Source organism: Monodelphis domestica, chromosome 2 (genome assembly GCF_027887165.1).
Source record: "Monodelphis domestica isolate mMonDom1 chromosome 2, mMonDom1.pri, whole genome shotgun sequence".
In the NCBI taxonomy this organism is placed as follows: domain Eukaryota; kingdom Metazoa; phylum Chordata; class Mammalia; order Didelphimorphia; family Didelphidae; genus Monodelphis; species Monodelphis domestica.
The window spans coordinates 323,052,441-323,076,409 of NC_077228.1; the positions used below are offsets into that span (position 1 = coordinate 323,052,441).

The 23,969-nt window shown below is 33.4% G+C and overlaps 1 protein-coding gene across 30 annotated transcripts in view; it reads left to right on the forward strand.

Annotated features, from left to right (window-relative positions):
• RIMS1 (regulating synaptic membrane exocytosis 1) overlaps positions 1 to 23,969 on the forward strand; it is a 739,353-nt gene that overhangs the window by 363,341 nt on the left and 352,043 nt on the right. The gene's annotated exons all lie outside the window — the stretch shown is intronic.

A 23,969-nucleotide genomic window follows, 5' to 3' on the forward strand; every position in this document is an offset into this window, starting at 1 on the left:
ACCTCTAGGGGCATATGCAACATCAAATGTCTACTCTGAAATTCCAAAATCAAAGAGAGGTGTTTGAAGTATTTTCTCTCTCTCAGTAGAATGGTACTATATAAATAAACACTTTAATGCAGAGAAAATTTTTGATCATAACACTATGTAAGAGTTATTCCTAAAGAGCAAAAATAAGATATAGTACAACTCGCAGGACAAGGATAGAAATTTTGTCTTCACTTTGGGATAATTCAGATTTTATATGAAAATTGCTATGAGGTCAAATTTGTAGTGAAAACTTTGGAGCCAAGTCAAAAGCACTTAATTGCTTGTTGTTCAATTGTTTTAGTCATGTCAAACTTGTTGCAACCCAATTTCCAGTACAGGAAAATATACTGATGTGGTTACTGTTTTCTTCTTGAGCTCATTTAACATATAAGGAAACTGAAGCAAGCAGGGTTAAGTGACTTGTCCAAGATCAAACAGGTAGTGAGTGTCTGGGACAGGATTTGAACTCAGGTTTTCCTGATTTCAGACCTGGTGCTCTTTCTACTGTGCCAACTAGCTGCCCCTATTAATTCTTTACTATGTGTCATATACTATGGAGGTTTTAGGCATACAAAGAAAGGGGAAATTTTTCTTTTCCTTCAGAATTCCACACTCTAAAAGGAGGAGGTTAGCAGAACACAATATGCAAATAATTATGTTCAACAAGATGAAAGGCTTCTTGTAGAAGGTAGAATTTTAGCTGAAACCTGACAAAACTATGGAAGTCAGGAGAAATAGATCAGGGGCAAGCCAGTACAAATAAATGGAGCCAAGAGATAGAATGTCTTTTGGTGAGGAAGAGGAAGGATGCCAGAGTCAATGGATCACAGAGCATATTGGGTGGCAGTAAGGTATAAGAAGGCTGGAAAGGTAGGAATGGACTAGATTATTAATGTACTGAAAAACCAAACAGAATATTAAATCTGATCTTGAAAGAAACTTGGAGTTTACTAAATTGGAGAATGATATGGCCAGATATATAATTTAAGATCATTTTAATTAGTGAGTAAAGAATATAAATGAGTAGGCAAATACTAACAATAATTGCTATGGCAATGGTGCAGATGTGAGATGAACTTTGAACTTTTTATTTTTATGAATTGATGGGTTCATTTGAATTGAGGCTGTTACCATGTTATAGAATGAATTATGACACTGGAAAGTTTCAAATAGATAACAATTATTTTATTTGTCATACTTTTACAAGGGTACATCTAGCAAGATTAGATTTTCCTAGTTCTAATTATACCTTTCAAGTAAATAAAAGTCTATTGTTGTTTAGCCAATCCAGTCATGTCTGATCCTTCATGACCCTATTTGGGGATTTCTTGATAAAGATGCTGGGTGTTGATTTTCATTTCTATTTCTAGCTCATTTTACAGATGAGGAAGCTGAGACAAACAGGGTTAAGTGACTTGTTCAGGGTCACACAGATAATAAGTGTCTGAGGCTGGTTTTGAACTCAGGAAGATGAGTCTTCCTGATTTCATGCACAATACTCTATTCTATCTATCTAGCACTATCTAGCTGCTATAAATGCCTATAGGTTGCTTGAATGTTTTTCTATCAACTTCCTACATTTATTATTTTAATTATATCTTCACAATAAAGTCCTATGCAGTCATCAGTCAGTTAAATTTAAGATTCATTAACATCTACTGTGTCAGGTACTCTGTAAATGGAAAGAAATAAAAAGAAAGGAAAAAGAAAATCCCTGGCCTCAAGGAACTCACAGTCTAACAGAACAGGATAGGTAACATTTTTGTTTTTCTTTTTACCCTTAATTTACAGTTAGAAAGTGGGTCCCGTAGAGACTCAGTACCTCACCATTTGGAACCTATACCTAAAGTAGGGATGAGAAGCTAAAATTCCAACCAAGATCCACCAAGATCACATTAATGTTTAAATTTGGGGTTTTTAGAATGCTACTGTTCAGGAATTAACATAAACAAAACACTAAATTAGCTACTTGTTTAATCATATTAATGTGGATAAAAAATAAATAACAGAAACTTGGTCAGTTATGGTGCAAGTCTTAATGATGAAAGCTGGAACCTCTTATCTACTTGTCCTCTTACTTCTGTGTTGGTACCACATTGGACTAAAGAGTTGGAAGAAGTATGGCATTTCTCATTCAAAAAAACAAGTACTACCTACAGACAAGCACAACAAAGAGATAGGGAGGCTTCAATCTGTCTTCTCCAAATATCCAGTCAAAAAAGGCAAAAGAAAAACATAATGCTGAATGTTGCATTAGTGGGGTAGAGAAAATTAATATGACAATTTCCAGTCTCCTCATCCATAATTATCCCATTTTAATTATACTCTATCGGAGAAGGAAATGGCAAACCACTACAGAATCTTTGCCAAGAAAACCCCAAATGGGGCTACCAAGAGTTGGACACAACTGAATAAAAACTCAACTATAATTGTGCTGGTGTGAGCAATTTGTTAAAGCCTAGGAAGAAGCTAATTCCCAATGATTAGTTAAGCCTTTATGTTTCAGACCCTGTCTTTTGTGTGTATATATATATATATGTATATATATATATATATATATGCAAAAATACATATGCTCACTATGGGATATATTCATGTACATATGTGTAGGAATGTGTGTAAACACTATTTGGACCTATGATATCTTTTGTGTAAGGAAACTCCTGTCCATTCAAATCAACAAATGTTCTCATACTTTCAGTCCTAGAGAGTTGTCTGGGGAGTACAGGGATCAGAAGAAGTACTGAGAGAGTTAATGGTTTTCTATGGGTCATTCAATCAGTACATGTCATAAACCATACAAAAACTCAGGACTTTCTGAGAAATTTTCTACTTGCTATGTTATGCTGCCTGTCTTGTCTTTCATATATTCAAGCTGTGACTCATGAATCAGAGAATCTGAGCTCAAATCCTGCCTCTGCTGATTATAAACTCTTAATCTGTAAAATAAAGAGGTTAAACTAAATGATCTTTGATCTCCCTTCTGGCCCTAAAATCTATGACATATACCATCTTAGCAACTGGACCTTTTTGGAGATAGTATGCTATAATGAAGATAAAACAAATCTTGACTTCAGGAAGATCCAGTTTCAAGTTCTATTATCAAAGCTCACTAGCTTTGTGACCCTTGACAACCTGCTTAAACATTCTCTGAGATTATATGTTGCCAAGTAGTTTATATAGCAGTGGAAAGGGTAGCTAATTGGAATATTAGATAGGCTTGGAATCAAGAGGACCTGCACTCAAATCTAGTGCCCCCTACTTCCTAGCTCTATGACCCTGCACAAATCACTTACCTCTATATGCCTACTCCTTCCTACTTTTCTTTCTTAGAGTTGTTACTAGGACAGAAAGTAAAGTCCTGAAAATAGCAATGGAGTTAGTTTACAAACCAGAAATTTCCTACATCAATAAAATTCCAACTGTAGATCAAAATAATAACTTAAAAATAGGTCTTTAGTTGGACCCTCATCAGTCAGGACTGACATTTAGAACACTGACTGGAATAGTTCTCTTTTTAATAGGGAAGTGTTTGGTAGTTGTTAACTTGACAAAAGATTTTTCCTGTGAGTTAAAAACTTGTCAACTTGGAGTGGTTTCCAGAAGTAAGAAGTTCAGATCTGATTGAATTTGTCCTCCTTTCTACCTCACCCTTTTGCTAGTAGGAATGTTAATCCTCATCCAGGATTAAAATCCAGTGTATTTTTATAATTCTATGACCCAAATATGTTATGAAAACAACATTCTCTCATGTCATCCCTTCAGCTTACAGTGTAGCAGGATGTTTGGTATCTCACTGATATTACAGAGGAACTAAATTTGTCACTAATGATTGAAATAGCTTTTATTAAGCTTGCCAGTTCTGATGCAGGAGGTTGTACATTTTTAAAGTTTATCTTTAAAGATTTTGGTGAATGTCTGGAATGTATATATTTGAAGATAGACTAGCACAGATTGTCTATTATAGAAAGAGATTTTGTAAACTCACTCAAATAATTTTTTGTCTAGTGTTATGTTTTCTTTCATTTTGGGGGGGAAGGGATCTTCATCAAGTAGAAAAGTATAATAAGCCAAAATGATGCCATTAGTTCTTCACAGAGAGAAATTGACTTGTAGCCAAGATGGAATCTCTCATTCTTAACTGGAGCATTTAAGTATTGCTCTTCTGTACATCATAAACAATGAGAGGCAAAGAGCATAGCCTAACACCAGCTAGGTCGAACTACAGCTCATGGACCAGAAAATAATTTTTCTTTATGGCAAATTGCCTTTTTCTTTTTGGGAAGCAAACTTCAGAACACGAGTATATTGAAGGATCTTGAACCAAAAGAAAATATAATTAAATATTTGTTCTATTTAAAAAATAAAAACAATATGCTTAATATATAACGTTTGCCCTGGTCCTACTCTCTCAAGGACAGTTCTTTGTTCTCTGACATTTGCTCAGTCCCCAACTGATTGTGCCCCCTCCCTGAGAACTAGCACCTGAATTGTATTTAATCCCTTAGCTTATTTTTTTTTACCATTTTTCAGTCATGGCTGACTCTTTCTGACCTCATTTGGGGTTTTCTTTCTAAAAACATTGGCTTTTTTGTCATTTCCTTCTTTGGGTCCCTTTGCTAATGAGGAAATGGAGGCAAAGAGGGTTAAGTTGCTGGCACTATTTCTTTCTATTTTCTTTAACCTATCTGCCATCAGCTTAGATTTTTTTCATTGATTGATTATATTTATTGTTTTTTAATAATAATATTTTATTTGGTCATTTCCGAGCATTATTCATTGGAGACAAAGATCATTTTCTCCCTCCCCCTCCCACCTATCCCATAGCCGATGTGCAATTCCCCTGGGAATCACAAGTGTTCTTGATTTGAACCCATTTCCATGTTGTTGGTATTTGCATTAGGGTGTTCATTTAGAGTCTCTCCTAGTCATATCCCCTCAACCCCTGTAGTCAAGCAGTTGCTTTTCCTCAGTGTTTTTACTCACAGTTTGTCCTCTGCTTGTGGATAGTGTTTTTTCTCCTACATCCCTGCAGATTGTTTAGGGACATTGCATTGACACTAATGGAGAAGCCGATTATGTTCGATTTTACCACAGTATATCAGTCTCTGTGTACAATATTTTCCTGGTTCTGCTCCTTTTGCTCTGCATCACTTCCTGGAGGTTGTTCCAGTCTCCATGGAATTCCTCCACTTTATTATTCCTTTTAGCACAATAGAATTCCATCACCAACATATACCACAATTTGTTCAATTGTTCTCCAACTGAAGGGCATCCCTTCATTTTCCAACTTTTGGCCACCACAAAAAGTGCTGCTATGAATATTCTTGTACAAGTCTTTTTCCTTATTATCTCTTTGGGGTACAAACCCAGCAGTGCTATGGCTGGATCAAAGGGCAGACAGTCTTTAATTGCCCTTTGGGCATAGTTCCAAATTGCCCTCCAGAATGGTTGGATCAGTTCACAACCCCACCAGCAGTGGATTAGTGTCCCTACTTTGCCACACCCCACCTCCAGCATTCATTACTTTCCTTTGTTGTCATGTTAGCCAATCTGCTAGGTGTGAAGGGTTACCTCAGAATTGTTTTAATTTGCATCTCTCTGATTATAAGAGATTTAGAGCACTTTTTCATGTGCTTATTAATAGTTTTGATTTCTTTATCTGAAAACTGCCTATTCGTGTCCCTTGCCCATTTATCAATTGGAGACTGGCTTGATTTTTTGTACAACTGATTTAGCTCTTTGTAAATTTGAGTAATTAAACCTTTGTCTGAGATTTTTATGAGGATTGTTTCCCAATTTGTTGCTTTCCTTCTTATTTTGGTTACATTGGTTTTGTTTGCACAAAATATTTTTAATTTGATATAGTCCAAATTATTTATTTTGCATTTTGTGACTATTTTTAAGTCTTGCTTGGTTTTAAAGTCTTTCCCCTCCCAAAGGTCTGACATGTATACTATTCTGTGTTTGCCTAATTTTCTTATAGTTTCCTTCTTTATGTTCAAGTCATTCACCCATTTTGAATTTATCTTGGTGTAGGTTGTGAGGTGTTGATCTAAACCTAATCTTTCCCACACTGTCTTCCAATTTTCCCAGCAGTTTTTATGAAATAGTGGATTTTTGCCCCAAAAGCTGGGATCTTTGGGTTTGTCATATACTGTCTAGCTGAGGTCACTTACCCCGAGTCTATTCCACTGATCCTCCTTTCTGTCTCTTAGCCAGTACCAACTTGTTTTGATGACTGTTGCTTTATAATATAGTCTGAGATCTGGGACTGCAAGTCCCCCTTCCTTTGTACTTTTTTTTTCATGATTTCCCTGGATATCCTTGATCCTTTGTTCTTCCAAATGAAATTTGTTATGGTTTTTTTCTAAATCAGTAAAAAAAAATTTTGGAAGTTCAATGGGTATGGCACTAAATAGATGAATAAGTTTGGGTAGGATGGTCATTTTTATTATATTGGCTCATCCTATCCATAAGCAGTTAATGTTTTTCCAATTGGTCAAGTCTAGTTTTAGTGGTGTGGAGAGTATTTTGTAGTTGTGATCATATAGTTCCTGTGTTTGTCTTGGCAGATAGATTCCTAAGTATTTTATTTTGTCTAAGGTGATTTTGAATGGGATTTCTCTTTCTAGTTCTTGCTGCTGAGCTGTGTTGGAAATATATAGAAATGCTGATGACTTATGTGGGTTTATTTTGTATCCTGCAACTTTGCTAAATTTGTTGATTATTTTTATTATAGCCATCTATGACCATCATGTCATCTGCAAAGAATGATAACTTGGTCTCCTCCTTGCCTATTTTGATGCCTTCAATTTCTTTTTCTTCTCTAATTGCTACTGCTAGTGTTTCTAGTACAATGTCAAATAATAGAGGTAGCTTAGATTTTAACAAAGGGGTATTGGTTTCTAAGATGTAATAAGAAAGGGAGGGTCATGAAAAGTCAGATATGACTGAAACCATTAACCAACCAAAGTTGCTTTATTTGATAACTATGGGATGGGGCTTAGAAGAAATGTAAATTTTGTTCAGGCAGAATGAGAATATTTAAATAACTGTGCTCAGCAATTTTGTGAATATTTTCAGATTTTAACTTAGAGTTCTCTATTGTTGCTAAATTTTGCCTTGGAAGTAGAGTGGTTCCATGAAATGAATTTTGAAGAAGAAGCTAAAAAACTTAGAAACAGGGATTATTGTAATTATTAAGCAGTAATAGAATTGAAGTTTCTTCAACTCCCAATGGAGTGGTTTGGGACTACTCAGTTGGAGCTGGAGCTACTAGACATTTATTATTCAGGTGGCATTGTTGTTAGGTATTCTGGTCTTGGGGGTGATAGTATATATTCCTATTGCCTAGCAGAGTGACTGGCATAAATTAGGGCTTGATCAATTCTTATCCAATCAATCAATGAGCATTTATTTAGTGTTTTTTATGTGCTGCACACTATGCTAGGAACTCAGGATACAAATACTAACCCAGACTGTCCTTCCCCTCCGGGAGCTTACAATGTGTGAGAAAGATAAAACTTATTTACAATAAGTATTTCTTGTTGTTGTTCCATAATTTCACTTGGGTCCAACTCTTTGAAGTGTTTTGGGGGAAAGATTCTGGAGTGGTTTGTCACGTCCTTCTCCAGATCATTTTGAGATGAAGAAACTGAGGCAAATAGGGCTGAGTTTTGCTCAAAATCACACAACTAGCAAGAATCTGAGGTCACATTTGAACTCATATCTTCAAGACTCCAGGACCAGAACTGCTTCAGCACCGAGTTACTCTTAAATATAGAATTACATATAAAATAAACATATAGTGATGGAAAGGCAAGGCAAAGAAAGGAACATCAGTTATTGGGAGGACCAGAGGAAAGTTGGTTGGAAAAAATGGTCCTTGAGCTAAATCTTGAGGAGAGAAAGAATCTTAAACACTGGGAACAGTTTGTATAAATGTGGAGATAGGAAACAATATCTTTTTTTATAGAGGGAACAATAAGTCAACTATTTGGCTGGCAAATGAAGTAGGGGGAAATAATATGTACTCAGCCTCAAAAGTGAAAATGCAGCTAGATAGATGATAAGGATACCAAATTACATACTGGACAACATATTTTATCCTACAGACAAGAGGGAGACCCTGAAATTTCTTTAGCTGGAGATTTAAATGGTCAGCCTTGGGTACACTAGTTTGAATGAATGACTGAATAAATAAATAGTAGTACTCTAATTTTTGAAAGCCTAGAATTACAAGATCAGTTGTTTAAAATCATAATGTCAGTCAATTTTCATTAAATGAAAAACAGAGTGAGGAGGAGAAATGTTCACATCCATAAGGGTTCTAAGGGACAAACAGGAAATGCAATCTTAGGTCAGGCATGTGATCAAAAAACTAAATGTCCAGCCAGGTTGACCTCATACGAAGAAGTTGAAATGTAATTGGACTCAGCAGGATGAGTGTGCTGCCTCTTAGAGAAGATCTGGCCCATAAGATGAATCTAATTGACCTTGTGGCTTTGAATGAGTCAGCTCCCATTGACTACTAGCATTTCCTGATTCTGTTGTTGTTCAGTTGTTTTTCAGTCTTTCTGATTCTTTGTGATCCCCTTTGGGAATTTCTTGGCAAAGATATTGGAGTGATTTACCATTTCCTTCTCTAGCTCATTTTACAGATGAGAAAATTGAGACAAACAGGATGAAGTGACTTGCCCAGAGTCACCCACTTAGTAAGTGTCTGAGGCCAGATTTGGTCTCAAGAAGATGAGTCTTCTTGACTCCAGGCCCCAAATTCTAAACACTGCTCTATTTAGCTGCCCTTACTGATGGTAAAAGTGCTCTATATGATGGTGGACATCACTGCAAAAGTTGGACTAAATTATCTTTAATGTCCATTCCAACTCTAAAGGTATATTATTAGTGAAATATCATTTATTTTTCTACCTTATCTTTGACTTCTCTAGATAAACTCAATAATTTGACCAAACCAGTTTGCTATTTATTATACCTGACCTAGTTTTTATGTCTTAGGTCTTTGATCTTGATATTCCCTCAGTCTAGAATACTCCCAAATCATTCCTTGCAGCCAACCTGTTCTATTTTTAACTCAAAGTTCACAGTGGGCCAATGTGTTTGTATATGTTGTTCCTCATGTCTGACATTCTCCCCTTCCTCCTCTATACTTCTTGAAAATCCTAGCTCTCTTCCAAACTTTCCTGCTTCTACAAAAGTCCCCTCATGATTCCCAATCCCATCTCACCCTTATTTTAGAGCCCTATCTTCCCTAAATTAACTAGATTTTTAAGGAGATCAAACTAGTCAATACTTAAAGAAATTAATAGAGATCACTAATAGGAAAATCAAATACTGATGATAAAACTTAAAGTCTTTGGCTGTATGATAAAAAATAGAACTCATTGGAAAAGACCCTGAAGTTGTGAAAGATTGAAGCCAAAAGGAAAATGAAATGGCAGAAGATAAAACGGGAGAGGGTGATAGAAGCAACAAACATGAGTTTGAATAGATTTTGGGAGATAGTGGAGCCACTTTACAGAAGAGCATGGAGTGCCTTGATCCATGAGGTCTCCAAGAATTGAACATGACTGGATTATTGAACAACAAAAAAAATTATTAGTCAGAAAATTAATAGCCTTATTGAATTGATTTAAGGCCTCTCCTAAAAATTTCTGTCAAGATCACTTTATTTTCTCAAATCTCAGAATTTCTTTCTACCTCTCCATCCTCATCACAGACTTCTTTAAATTTCTGGTTTTCAGAGGCTTTGGACCTTTAAAGAAACGTTAAGCATCATCTTTCCAACTCTTCTTTTTGCATACAAATTAGTTTTGACTCAAAGGAGATAAATGAATTGCTAAAGGTTGAATCTATACCAAGAAACATCAAAGATTTTAATTCTGTTATAGAGCCTTGAATTCAACAAGCACTCAAATATTTTATTTAATAACTGAGTAGGAAAATCTACCATATACAAGGTAGCATATGATCCAATTACATGTTTAATTGTATCCATCATCAGCCAAGTATTTCTTCATTGTGTATTTGCACTAATTTTTAATTGGCAATCATGATATATTAAGTAATCAGGGTAAATCATTAAATTCCCTTAAACAACTTGACTTGGGTTAATCATAAATTAGATATTGCTTTATGTTCATCATGGGTTGAGGAATCTCTAGCCTCATAGACTTTCTTTATCCCTCTGTTTAATTTTATCCTAACCCCAGGAAAGATATCCAGAGATGACATAATTTATTCCTAGAGTTGCAAAACATTTTAAAGTGTCCTTAGTGAAAACCTCTAAAAGGCCACACGATATTACCTCTTGAAAACAAAAAGCTCTTCTCTTTAAAATGAGATGTAATGCTTTGCATTTATAGGAAAGAATTTTTATTTTCTGTTGAAAATGAGGAAGAGAAAATTGTTAAGAATGTATGTAGTTCCTCAGAGGCATTTCCAAAGTACAATGGATAAAGCACTGGACCAGGAGTGGGCAAGTTTATTGTCCAGTTGTTTTAGTTGTACCCAACTCTTCATGACCCCATTTAGGGTTTTCTTGGCAAAGATAAATGCCATTTCCTTCTGCAGTTCATTTTATGGATGAGGAAACTGAGGCAAACAGGATTTAGTAACTTGCCCAGGGTAACACAGCGACTAAGTGTCAGAGGTAAGATTTGAACTCAGGTCTTCCAAAAAACTACACATGGATTCAGGAAGATGTGTTCAGTTCCAGCCTTAGGCACTTCCTAACATTAACATTAAGCAGTCTAATGTAGATTTTATATATTACTCACATTTCATATTTGAGGAAATGGCGATTGAGTGACTTGCCCAAGTTCACACAGTTAGGCAGTGCCTAAGGCTGGAACTGAACACATCTTCTTGAATCCAGCTCAATTTTTTTCAATGTTGAAATTGTTTTTACATGCAACTAGGAAAAATGAAATAGTTTAAAAAGAGAAAAAGTGCATAATAATAATAGCACCTACTTCCCAAAGTTGTGATGATCACATGACATATTTATAAAGTTTTTAGTATAATATCTAGCAAATATACCAATGCTGTGATTATTATAACAATTTTAAGGTGACAAAGTCTAGGAAGATTTCCTTCCTAAAATATTCCAAGTTTTTCTTTGGTTTTGCTCTCCATTCCACCAGTATTAGTAACTATCAAGTCCCAGATCACACAAAGCATTGGCAAAATGGAAAGTAGCATTTTTTTTTAATTTAATTTTCAAATATTTTTCCAAGATTACATGATTCATTTTCTCTCCTTCCCCTTTTCTCTCATCCCTCCCAGAGCTGACAAGCAATTGCCCTGGGTTATACATATATTATCACTTGATACCTATTTCCATATTATTCATTTCTGTAATAGAGTAATCTTTTAAAATCAAAACTCCAAATCATATACTCATATAAATAAGTGATAAGTCATGTGACTTTCTTCTGTATTTCTACTCCCACAATTCTTTCTCTTGATGTGGATAGCATTCTTTCTCAAAAGTCCCTCAGGATTATCCTGGATCACTGCATTGCTTTCAGTAACAAAGTCAATTACATATAATCGTCCCACAATGTTTCAGTCTCTGTGAATAATGTTCTCCTGGTTCTGCTCATTTCACTCCACATCAGTTCATGATGGTCTTTCCAGCTCATCTGGAAATCAAGCAGTTCATCATTTTTTATAGCACAATAATTAGAGCATCATCATATACCACAATTTATTCAGCTATTCCTCAATCGAGGGGCATTCCCTCATTTTCTAATTTTTTGCCACCACAAAGACTGTGGCTATAAATATATTATACAACTTTTTTTATTATCTCTTTGGAGTACAAAATTAGTAGTGGTATCACTGGTTAAAAGGGTATTCATTCTTTAAAAATCCTTTGGGCATAATTCCAAATTGCCTTCCAGAATGGTTGGATCAATTCACAACTCTACCAGCAACGCATTAGTGTCCCAATTTTGCTACATCCCCTCCAACATTTATTATTTTCCTTTACTGTCATATTGGCCAATCTGCTAGGTGTGAGGTGACACCTCAGAGACATGAAAGCTGCATTTTTTAAAATTGTTGCCACACTGAATTCTATGTACTATTCCGTCATTATGTGGTATTTTATTTAAAGAATATAATGCAAATTTTATTTTTAGGTAATTATTCTTAAAACAAAAATTACCATTATTAATATATTCAATCTATAGCATTCCATAGTAAAATTACCTGGGGAAGCTAGATCTCATAGGGAACTGATTGTTGAATTTATAGTGAGATTAAAATATGAATCTTGCATCATATACTTACTCTATAAATATCTGAATTTAATTACCTCAGTTTCCAGATTTGTAAAATGTGGATAATATTAATAATTTCTTTTCAGAGTGTTGTGGGGTCCAAATAAATAATTTATGCAAAATTATTTGCAAATCTTAAAGCATTCTATGTAAATTTTAATTATTATTATGGATATTACTAATATAAGTTGTAGCTTCTGTTTAAAAAAATAAATCTGAACATTGAAATGAACCTAAAAATGTTGTTTTGCCCCTTAAAAAGTCTACATTTGACAGAGATCATCTCTTTTTCAAGTTTTAGCTGTTAATTTTCCTTGATGTCCAAAATTTTAGGGTTTAGAATATATTCATTTATGTACTTGCATAAGGGAGTGCATTTGTATTGCATGTGTATTTATCTACATACTCATATATATTTCTTGTTAGTCAGAAGAGAGATTGTAACTTTCTCCTCAGTATCTAGTTTTTACAAAAATTGTGTGTGGGGTTTGGTGAGTGAAACTTCATTTTGATATTGTATATTAGGTTGGAAATGAGAGGAGAGTTTTTGGGGTCCTATGTTAGCCAGGGGCACAATAAGGTTGAAACTAAGTGCCCTTCATTGAGTTTCTGGATCCATGTCAATGGTAGGATCTGTTCACAATTAATAGTTCTGTTTTTTAATTTCCTGAATATATTTATACCTTTTATTCTTTTATTTACATAGGAATATATTATATATACACAAGCAAACAAATATACACATATATAAATATTTATAAATATAAAACTAAAAAAAAAAACAGTTCTTACCTTCTGTCTTAGAATTAGTACTGTGTATTGGTTCCAAGGCAGAAGAGTGGAAAGGACTAGGCACTGGAGGTTATGTGATTACTTGTCCAGGTCACACAGCTACGACCTGTCTGAGTTCAGATTTCAACCAAGGACCTCCAGCCTCTAGACATGGCTTTCAATCCACTGAGCTACCCAACTATCTCCATTAATATACTCTTAATAAGCACTTATTGGTTTAAATTGTGGGCATCTTCATACATGTATGGAGATTCACTCCAATGGAAAAGTAAAGTTAAATAGAATCAACATGATTGAATGAGATAAACATTCTGAATATTCACTTTTAAATTAATCAACAAGTCTATTAAATCCTGGTTTCTCTTACCATATCTCTTTCCCAATGGATTAAGGTATATAGTAAACAACCTTTGTGAGAAAAAAGCCATGATGATCAACCTCTCTTTCCACTCATAATACCTTGTAATTTATTGTAGCAAAGGTCCTTTGTTTGGCTACAATGGGTACATTTTTGTGTTCTAGTAGTCTAAGGTAAGCTTCTTGAAATCAAAGCATTATCTTCAATGGTTGTATACCTAGCCCATAGCACAGAGTCTGGCACATAGTACACTCTTAATAAATGCTTATTAAATCATTCTGTTATTTATATATCAAAATAACTATGTAAGTTAAGTATAAAAGCAGAGATTCTTATTCTTTTTGTGAGTCATGGACCCCTTTAGCATTTTAACAAAGCCTATAGACATTTTCTCAGAATATTTTTAACTACATCAAAAACATTTTTAAGATTATAAAAGACACCAATTGTATTGACATACTAATGTGAAAATATTTTTAAAGCAAATTCACAGATTGTATAGATCTTTTATGGGTACAGAGACCCAGGGTTAAGAACCCTTGTAGTTGATGCATAAATTTAGTGTGTAAAATTAACTGGAAAAAAATTAAAATTTAAAAAAAATTTTAATATAAAATATGCTTTACAATTTTTCTTTGCTCTTACTAGTCAATATGTTCTTAATTTGCTGGACTTGGTTATAGATATCATTATATTTGATATATATTCTATAATTCTGTAGCTTCAGACTATACTTATAACCTTGGACAAAAATAATGTTTTTCTAAGTTTTATCTTGATTGAAACCCTTAGATTTTCAATATGACTTAATTTAATTTAAGTGAGATTAATTTAAGTGAGATTCTGGGGTACTGAAACATGATTTTCTACATATTCTGGATAAATACTTTGATATTTCCATAAATGTTATAGTATAGAAGTCCATTTTGCAATATTCCCACTCCTTTTGGGAATTTCTTTAATTTCATAACAATTATATGTCTTAGTATATCATTATATTCTCCAGAGTTCATCATTGTCTCAAATTAAAAAACCTTAAGTATCAAAACCTATATGGAAAAAAATTCCATACTTAATGCACCCATATGTATATATATTTGTCTCTCACTATATCATACTTTACTTATCCCAGCTTCACTGTTATCATGGAATTCTTTTAGACCTGATTTTCCTCTGTCAATTTTTGGTTGTCCTTTTTCAATTGGCCCATTTCTTCTTGTATCACTTTCCTTTCTTCTTGCATCACTTTCATTTCTCTTCCCCACTTTTCCTCTGGCTCTCTTATTTGGTTTTTGAAGTTTTTTTGAGCACTTTCAGACTCTGTGTTCAATCCATATTTTTCTTTTGGACTTTGCATGTTTTTGCTTTGCTTTCACTGCCCCCTTTTGTGTCTGTACCTAGCTCTTTGTTTTCATAAAAATTATTTAGTTAAGTGTTTTTATTGTTGTTTGCTCTTGGTTCTTTCACTCCTGTATTCATTTTGTGATGATATTTTGATATTGGTTGGAGGGGATTTTTGGGGTGAAACAGTGCTGCTGCTCTAGTTACTCCTCCATCTTGGCCTCCCCACCACCCATAGTTCTTGAATTGCAGGTTTTAAAAAAAAATTAATTCTGTATCAGGGAGTTTTCGTGAGATTTTGTAGGCAAATACTTTACTATACACAATGGAAATTCAGGATGCCACTACTAACTGAGCAAGTATTTTTTAGGGGATTAATGTTTTACCCCTTAATGACAATGTTCAGATCATAAAGGCTCATGCAAATTTTTTTCTGACAGCAGAGATGGTATGTCCTTGAGTGAACAATTAGTTTCAAGAGTTTCAAACTCATCTTTTTTCCAGTCTTTAGTACTCTAGCATTTTTCCCATGACAAGCATTTAAAAAAATAAATTAACAGCTATTAAAAAAATCTGGCCTTCTCCATTGTCTTTCAATGTTACAAAGCCTCCAGGGCACTTTAGAGGAATCAATTATAATCCTTCTAACTGACAAGTACTTCTAAATGTCTTTCCTTTAGGTTATTTTGTAGCATTTATTAATTCTTTGCATTGGCTTTTTATTTTCAAATATATCTTATTTTATGCTTCAGAACAACAAAAGATTTCATCACTCCTAGAGCCAGTGTAATATTCCTCATAGTCATTGCATTATACTCTTTAGAAGTTATACCTTTTGTATATTTCCTTGGAGTGATACTCGTTTTTCAAAATTGCAAATTTAAGAACAATAAAAAAGAGCAAGGAGACACTTTTATATACCTAGCACTCAGCTTATAAAGAATTAACAATAGAGTCTTCTAGTTAAGTTCAGGTATTCTAAGTTAACTTGTGGAAGATGGTTGTATGCATGAACTTTGTTGTCACAAAAGGAAATCCTATCAATAGTATTTCTGGTCCTAAGTAATTCACAAACCAAGTGAAACAATTACAGCTGAGACAAGTTGTGGCTTGCTCAGTCATATAGTCCCTTTGGTAAGTTTTAAACCTAGATCTTCCTAACTCTACACCTAATACTCTTCAAGGCAGATCATAACCCATCTCTGGCTTATAATGGATAATTTTAATCTAGCATCTGCCATTAATATTCCATGAAAGGTCTACAAAATAACCTGAGGGACTTCTTAAAGATCTCTTGACTTTGCACAAAAACCAAAATAACCTGAAGGCTGTCCACTGGTTTTCCTTTAAACTGAGAGAACACAGATTTTGCATAATAATATATGAGGTAGAGAAAATGAATATAAATTAAAGGATACTAATTATCTGTAGATGCTTGTTCTTTTTTATTTCTTGTTCCAGAGAGATTTCTTTCTAAGTATAATTGTAATTGGTAATATATAAAATACTAAATATGTATATAGGAGGTCTATATTATAATGTATACACATTTGCATATATGTGTATGATGTATGTATGTATGTCTCTATGTGTGTATATTTATGCATACATGTATATACAAATTCCCATACATAGATATGCAGAAATTGGTAGTGATATGCATGTATATATATATGTGTGTGCATATGTATATATATATGTATAATATATAAATATACAATAGATACAGATATAAAATAAAAATATAATATATAGAAAAATGCAATATACATATACACCTACCAATTAATATACACATGTGTGTTTACACATGTACATTTGCATATATACAGTTCAATTGTGTATATATGTGTGTATATGTGTATGTATATATGTATATATATGTGTAGTCCAGTTGTTTTTATTTTCTTTTTTTTTTACTCTATGATTGTTTTTTTTCTTGAAGGAGATACAGAAGTGGTTTGCCATTTCCTTCCTTAGCTCATTTTACAGATGAGGAAACTGAGTCAAACAGGGTTAAATGACTTGCTCAGGGTCACACTACTAGGACAGACAAGCTCAAGAAAATGAGTCTTCCTGACTCTAGGCCCAGAACTCCATCCACTAGGAAAGCTAACTTTCCTCTAATTAGTAGTTTGTATGTGCATATACCCTCTTTTCCTCAGCAGGTAATAAAATTATTGAGTTGTTCAAACTAATTGAAGACTGATTGTATATGATGTGTCATAGATTATAGAAAGAAACTCCCTTCAGCCCCCAGCACCTAGAATGTAGAACAATAGTAAATGAATACATATTAGTGTTTAGTAAATATTATTGATTGATGTGCTACATTTGTCTGTAGATTTACAACTCTGCCATATAAAGATAAACAAATTTCCATACTATTGAAAAATACTATGGTGTATTGGGTAAAGAATTTGCAACCAGAGGGCTTGATTTTTAGTTCTCAATGTGATACTCAGGATATAACTTAATATAGAAGTTGTTTTATCTCACTGAACCTCATTTTCCTCACATTAAACACAACTAATAGAAATCTTATTAGGATTAAATAAAACAATGTACAGGAAGTGTTTTGTAAAGTACAAGATAAGAATAAGTCATTATCATTATTATTAATAATAAATTTTGAAATGAGTGAGAATGCCTTCTAGTGGCAATTTACTCATTCTATAGACTTGTATACAATCCCCGAGATCTAGAGTGAATCTAAGTCATTTAATGTTTCTATCTCTGAGTTTCCTCATAGGTAAATTGAAGTAATTAAGCTAAATGGTTTCTAAGGTCCCTTCCAGCTATAGAGAGTACCATGATTGTGATACAAAATGACAGAACTGGAAATTATTTCATGGTCTCCAATTTGCAAGGATTCTTATTTTGGAGTTAGTGGGAACTGCTCCCCACTAAGGGAATTGTGGGTAATTTTCCAATGTGTCTTAAAATATTTTAATAATTATTCCAATGTAACATTTTTCTTTTATAATCAAATGTATTTTTATTTTATGCTTTTAAAAACATTATTGTGAAAAGGAGACCACAGAGTTCTCCATATTGCCAAAAAGGACCAGGACACATAAAAAGATAAAGAACCCTTAATCTACTAAAACTCACTGACCTAACAGTTGAAGAGATCCAGGTTGAGAGAGTTGAAGTGACTCATATAAGGGCAAAACTATCATTAGCAGTTTCTGTGCCTAGTACAAGAAACACAAAAAAATTGTTCTGTGACCAGTAGCATAAAATAAATCCTTAAATCAACTTTTTAAAATTATTTTGGGAGAGGGGAACAAAAGAGACTTAGGAACTTCATGAGAAATTCCTGTCCACTAAAACAAAGAAAGGAAGAGTGAATAGAAAGGCAAGATGGAGCTGAGAAATGGATATCATCATAGTTCAATATCTTGATAAATATGAATCAAATTGACATATTTCCACATTTTTACAGGTTTTCAAGTTCTGTCTTTACATTTGATTTTAACAGGGCAAAGCCAGAGTGGTTGCACCCTGCAATAGTTAACTAGATGATTCTTGGTGGTATAGGGATGTTTGTAGATCAAGGAATATTATTAGGACCAGTACTCAGAAGGATCTCAAGGTTTGGGAAAGCCCACAGGATAAAGTTAACAGGATACCAATATACTATGTAATAGGGTTTATTAAACTAAAGGGAAGAAAGGGAAGGGAATTAGGATGGTCTATTTTAATCATATAAGCCTTCGCCCAAAAATATCTAGTTGTTATCTTATGACAGTTGGTATCTGCACTATCTATCACCTCTCTATCTAAAGTCCCTGCTTCTACAATAAACACCTTTCACTAACCAAATTAATCTCCCTTATATGGTATACATATAATAGAATAAAGGTGGTAAGGTTTGAAGGTAAGCAGGCACAGGACAAAAGAGAAAGACCTCTCACTGACAGTTAGCTCTTAGATGTCTTAAGCAGCTCTTGGAATATCACTCTATCTGCAACAACCAGATACACATGGGAATAAAGGAAGAAACAGTTGGATCAGGAAGACACTCAAAGGAGAGGGAAGACTAGACAAACTCACAAGTTCCACCCAAGGAGCTTAGACAAACCAACCTCCAGTTTCCACTCTCCCCAAGGAAAAGCAACTCTGTCATCCTAGAATTCTGGAACCTTCCTGCTTCTGCCTTTTCAGCAGCTCCTGCTTATTTCCTTATAACATGCCTAAAAATAATTCTATACTCAGGACAATATCAAAACTTTATGCTTCCCAGTTCTACTACTATTCTTTGTACTACTGTAGTGCCCAGGCTAAGTTAAACTGAAATTAAATAATATTTTGAAAGACTCACAACCTCACCATTGTGGTTGCTACTTTCAAAGATGAAGATGAAAATCTCTCCACATCTTTCTCTATCCAGTTACCTCTTTGGATTATTTTCCATTTTAATTCTCCTGAGATCTTAGTATTCAGTGTTATGAAGGAATATAATTTAACCCTCTCCAGCAATTGAGAGAATTTGGGTGCTACATAAATGTACACCATCTTGTATGACTATGGACAATCCATTTAAATTCTCTAAATCTCTGTTTTCTCATATAAAAAATGACAGGGTAGGACTCATGGTCACTATGGACCCTTCTAGCTCTAAACCTAAGATTACAAGCAATGCAAAAACATCATACAAAATCTAATAAATTCATTTGTTCTATTTTATTTCTATTCTTTTGGAACTTAACTTCCTTTTTACTCAATGTCTACATTGTACATTGCCTTCATGGGGATATTTTACCTCTTCCTTTTTTGCCCATTACAGCACTCATTTATATATTGTTTTCTTCCATTAGAAAGTTATCCCCTTAAAAACAAGGACTGTCTTGCTTGTTTATATTTTATTTCCTTACAAAATAAGCACTGAATAAATGTTCTATCTATCTATCTATCTATCTATCTATCTATCTATCTATCTATCTATCTATCTATCTATCTATCATCTATTATTTATCATTCATCTTTCTATCTGCCTACATTATCTGTATCTTTCTCTGTTTGCTGTATCTTCCTTTGCTACTCTGCTTCTGGGACCATCTGTCTTTCTTTTTCTAACAATCTCTACTTTTTTGTCTTCCTCCTCTCTAGAAGCTATATGATGGATTGAATTGGCTGCAACATACAACTGAAATTTCATTTTTTAAATCATTTGCTGAATTTTCAGTTTTTCTCTTCTTGATAACATAAGAAACCAACTCAGTTTTTTTCTAACTTAAGTAGCCTTCGGTTGATACTTTCACCTTCCCCAAACAATGCCAATCAATGACTTTTGAATTCAGTTGAAATTTTTAAAAAATTGTCTGATCCCATATTTACAAAATTTGATTGATTTGATAATTCAATGAGACCTAATAACCACATCTTGATTATCTTTGACTCATAATGCCTGGTATGGTGTTCCCCATATAGCAAGCACAGATATTTGTTAAATTGATTAGAACTGAATTGGATGGATAGATACTTTTAGTTAGCCTGGACTGGCTATTTGATTGCAGATACATTTTCTGGCAAATAATACTATGAGAAAATATATTGTCATTCATTGGCTTAAATTTTGCTTTCTTGTATTGCCTAGATTTTATAAGTTGTAATCAGATTGACTATAAAAATAACTTCTCAGGTTTGTAACTTGAAAAAGAATATAAATGTATATTTTTACTTCAATTATTAGAAACACTACTAGTAATGATAGTCATAATAATTTGGTCAGACAACATTATTTAATTAAGATGGGGAACACTTGGTATAAAAACTGACTCTACTGATAAACATTAGCAAATCCTTTCAAATATAGTATTAAAAGGTAAACTAGAGTATTTTAAAAAAATCTCAGAACTTGTCCTTAATCTCATAACTAATTTGCACCAGGGCAAGAGTGTATGGGAACTAGTTTGACTTGTAGATTAATTGCCAAATTTCCAGTGTGAGCATTTGTACATCAGAAAATCAACAAAGGCTACAAAGCAGTGCTTGGTTTAGTGTCCTGTTGAGTATCTATCTGTCTGTTCATCTATCTGTTTATTTATATGTCTATCTGTTGGTCTAGCTATCTTTTTCTTTTTTTCTTTTCTTCCTTCCTTCCTTCCTTCCTTCCTTCCTTCCTTCCTTCCTTCCTTTCTTTCTTTCTTTCTTTCTTTCTTTCTTTCTTTCTTTCTTTCTTTCTTTCTTTCTTTCTTTCTTTCTTTCTTTCTTTCTTTCTTTCTTTCTTCCTTTCTTGCTTGCTTTCTTGCTTTCTTGACTTGAAGATTTGCCCATCTTTTATCATATCTCTCTGATTCTCTTCGTCTTCCACATGCATATACTATTTATTTATTATTACTCTGAGAATATCTCTTCAAGGGCTATTTTAGGTTTTCATGTGGATAAGTCTGAAAAGGAGATTTTAGCAGTTTTATTCCATGGTATGGCCTATGTTGATATAAATTTTCTGTACATATAAGATTAACCTTTTCTATAGCCATGCATTTCCTGCTGTGTGGTTCAACCCCTCTACACATAGGGATATCAAAGTATTTATAGGTCTTTACCTTATGTCTTTTGACAGCAATTTTGTCTTTACTGAAAGTGAATCTCTGTTACAGTTAAGTTGTTCTTTTAACATTTGTGTTGCATCCCCTTTATTCATATCAAATGCTATCTATAGATCATCTTTAAAGTACAGGATTATTTTCAGTAGAGGTCAAAGCTACATTGAATCTTGCTGGTCTAAAACTTTATAATGTCAGTATCATTGAGCAGCACATGGATCATTCCCAAGTTTTAGCTTAAAACCATGTCTAGGTTTATTTTATTGAATTTATAATTCTTGCTTTTAGAAAAGAGGTGTGAGTAGTGGTTCTAGGTGCCATATTAAAGGTGTACTTTTTAATTACTACAGCTATCTTGATTTTTTGCCTTGTTCTGTTTAAGTCTATATAGAGCATTCTGATATGTGATCTGTAAGTTACTTAACCAACTGAAATGGTTTGTGGGTTTTAATTTGTCTATCAGATGAATCTCTAGCTATTTATGAGGAGTCTCCCAAACCCTCCTCCAATTTCTTTTCTGCTCCGATTCTTTTGCCTAGCCAATCTCTAGGTTCAGTGGAATTATCGAAGTTATGGTCTAAAATATTCTCAAAATTAACAAAAAATGCAAAATTTCACTTTTATCAACTACTTTCTATTCATTGTATTCATTATCCCTTCACCTTCATTGACTTCCCAAACACATAGGATTTGATTATTCATCATTCATGATCTAGTGTTTTTTTTTAACACAAATAGCAAAAAGAGGCCAAGGAAACAGTGAAATACTGCTTCAAGAGCAGCCTGCATAATAATAATATTGCAGTTTGGATTTTTCCTTGTCTTCTATTCTCTGTAAAAGTAGTAAGAACCTGCTTAGGAAATACTTTGTAAAATTATTGAGACAAATAAGCTATGGATTATAATTCTGATAGAACTTATTAACAATAAAGTCTAGTTTGGCATTAATTTTGTGTATACCACATTGTTGGGTTTGACTACCATCTACTTGCTTTGTCTGTCTCTAGTCTATTCTGATCCATTCTGCATCATGTCACCTTATGTCACCTGACTCACTTCCATGAAAAGCTCTCCAAAAAGATTTCATTTTAAGCTTTGTTTTCCCATGTTCTCATTACATTCATACTCTGCTACCAGCCACCTTCCAGGAAAGCCATCTGTTTCCTAGTAGTTTCTTCTTCTAAGTTCTATGTCTCCATTTATGATCTAAAAGTGAAAGTTTCTTCAAGGACAAAAAAAAATGGAAAATGTGTTTTCCTAAATTTCAGAGCTTTTATCAGCTATGATTCTTTTTACCTTGCACTCTAAGAAGCTAGATTGATTATACTTGATAGAGAAATAAAAAAATAGAGAAATAGAAAGAGCTAAGTGAGTTTTCATATGATATTGCCATCTATCTATCTGTCTGTCTCTATATGATACATATATATGCTTATGAAAAATTGCTAATGTATATGATTCAAATCTAAGAGGGAATATGTTGAGGGAAGAGTTTGTGAAAAGTAGGAATAGGTTAGTGAAGTTGATATAGCCCAGGTTGGGCTAAAAATGTGTCTATACACTGTTTCATTTGTCCCCTAAATAGAATATGTATATATCTATGTGTATGTAGGTATGTATGTATGTGCGTATGAGAAAATATCTGTATATATATAAACTACATGTAGTATATATATATATGATTACATACAAACACGTTTTTAAAAAGTAATCATAGTTGGTCAAAACTAGTTCATATATTTTCCATTTCCAAAACTAGATATCTCATTTTGCACATAGGAATAAACACTTCCCTATAAGGATCTGGGTTGAATATTTTATAATTGGTCTTCTTGAAAAAGTCATCACATTGATCAGTATTCTTCAGTCTTCCAAAACTGTTTTTCTTCATAATTTTGTTGTGTATATGTAATATATGTATGCATAAACATGCATGTTTATATATGCAAAGCACATGTACATATCCATATGTACATTAAGAAAATAATTGCATTTTATATGACAGATGTACCTTATTTCCTTTACTAAATAAATGCTATTTCAAGGTTAACAGATATAGAATCAAAAAGTCATAGAATTTCAGAGTAAGAGGGGACTTAGAAGACCATGCTTGAACAAGAATTCTCACTAAAACATATACATCAAGTAATTATCTAAATTTTTTGCTTGAAAATTTCCAGTTAAAGGGAACCCATTCTGACCAATGCAATCATTTCCACTTTTATAGTTCAAATTGTTAAGAACCATTCTACTATATTATGGATAACTTTGCTTTTTTGCAACTTTGACAATTTTATTTTATGAATGTGCACTCAAATAATAATTATTGTTTTTTTTTATTTTAACATTTTTATTTTCAGTTCTGGAATTTCTCCCTCTCTCCTTTCCCTCCCCTATCCATTAAAAAGTCAATAAAGATAGTACATGTTACATATGCAAAGCCATGCAAAGTTTATTTTCACATTAGCCATGTTTCAAAAAAACCCAAAGAAAATGAAAGTGAAATAAAATATGCTTCAAACTATACCAAATTCATAATTTCTTTCTCAGGTGTGGATAACATTTTTATGAGTCCTTTAGAGTTGT